Below are 2,009 nucleotides of genomic sequence, written 5' to 3'. Positions count from 1 at the left end.
ACGTGGACGGACGGACGCACGGACAGGTGAGACGTGGACGGACGGACAGGTGAGACGGCAGATGGACGGACGGACAGACAGGTGAGACGTAGACGGACAGACGGAAAGACAGGTGAGACGGTAGAGGGACGGACGGACAGGTGAGACATAGACGGATGGACAGACAGGTGAGACATAGACGGACAGACAGGTGAGACGGCAGATGGACGCACAGACAGGTGAGACGTAGACGGACGGACAGACAGGTGAGACGTAGACGGACGCACGGACAGGTAAGACGTGGACGGACGGACGCACGGAGAGGTGAGACGTGGACGGACAGACAGGTGAGACGGCAGATGGACGGACGGACAGACAGGTGAGACGTAGACGGACAGACAGGTGAGACGGTAGAGGGACGGACAGACAGGTGAGACGTAGACGGATGGAGACTGTTCTTCTGCTCGTCGGCTCGATGTGTTCAGGTAAGAAACACCTGCAGCTCCTGTCGGCCGCTCACAGAGAAACCAGGACCTCGACCCTGATCGGGTCTTCATCAGTTCACGCTGACAGACCGATGACATCACGATGACATCACGGCTGACAGGCGAGTGAATTAGACTTTCTGACCGCTCAGATTTCAGAGTTTTCTGAACTGAACACGTGGCTCCAGTTTGACCCCCTGCAGCAGCTGACGGAGCAGCTCGGCGACTCACCGCCGCCCTCCAGTGGCTGAACCCTGCAGGTGAAACTGACTTGATGCGTTTCAGACCAATGAGGAGAGACTTCAGGTTCTGCATCAGCTGTTTAATTTCTAAATGATCAGTTTACATGTGATTATTGTCTGTACAGTCATTTACATGAGAAACATCAGAACGCAGCTGACAGGAAGTTAAAGACAAAGATTCACGCTCTTTACACGCTCACGGATCAGCCAATCGCATCACCTCAGGGAAAACTTCAGGATGTGAAACTGAACATGTCGAACCCGTCAGGCGGCCGAAAAACATAACTGATCCTCAGAATCGTCTCCGATCCTTCTCTGAACCTGAAGTTTGTGAATCTTCCCTTTAGACGCTTCTTCGGCAGCAACATGTGACCCGAGCGTGAAAGACGAAGCGCTCGACGCCCTGCAGCTTCAGGAAGCAGTTACTACGTCCTGTTAATCTACATCAGGTTTCCTGTTGCTTTACTGTTTTATAACCTAATAAACAATTTAGTCAATGTTAGACTTCATTTTGTGCGATAGAGTAGATTAGAAAAGGCCCGATCCAACTCCAGGTCGTCACATACGGAGGCTCAGTCAACACCCCTTGGCGCCGGTTTGTGTCGCTGTAGGAGGCGTCGTAGCAGACCGGCGCTCGGTCAACATTAATTGTTTTTAGTAGCATTACTTAACTTAAAGAAGTTGTTTTAAGCCGTTCAGGGCTGTCGGTTTATTTTCTCTTACTCGTGATTAAAACTGTTTTTCAGTCCGTATTAACTATGTAAACTATTTTATCAACTTGACTGATTGTGTCCAAAGATGAGCGTGTAACGTCCAGTGATCGCCTGTTAACGAGACTACAAGTGACTTTCGTACTTTCCTTCTGTGTAGACGGTTTCTTGTATACAAACCCTGCTGGACGCGCAGCCAGGGGGCCAAAGCGCTTCGGCAGCCGGTCAGACTGTAATCAGCGTAGGTCACGCGGGTTAAACTGCCATTTCAGAGTCGTTTCATCTGCATATTAACAGAACACGTGTGACCGCGCCGCAGCTCGGCGGCACCGGACGCCGTGCTGTTTAACTCAGCTGCGAGCCAAGAAGCTAAAGGAAGAAGGAGACGTTCTTTCCACAGCTGGAAGCCATCAGTCCTGACTTCAGCGCAATTTATACTTCTGCGTCGAATCGACGGCGTGGCCTCTGCGTAGCGCCCTGCCCTACGCCGTCGCCTGACGTGCACCTCATCACAAATGTAACCGCACGTCGAGTCGACGCGGACCGTCAGCTCTGCGATTGGTCAGCTGGGTAGCCTCGCTGCGCCTCCCAGC

The sequence above is a fragment of the Micropterus dolomieu genome, linkage group LG06 (assembly GCF_021292245.1).
Source record: "Micropterus dolomieu isolate WLL.071019.BEF.003 ecotype Adirondacks linkage group LG06, ASM2129224v1, whole genome shotgun sequence".
Lineage (NCBI taxonomy): Eukaryota > Metazoa > Chordata > Actinopteri > Centrarchiformes > Centrarchidae > Micropterus > Micropterus dolomieu.
The sequence above is the reverse complement of the archived record's forward strand: the minus strand, read 5'-3'. Positions refer to the sequence as shown.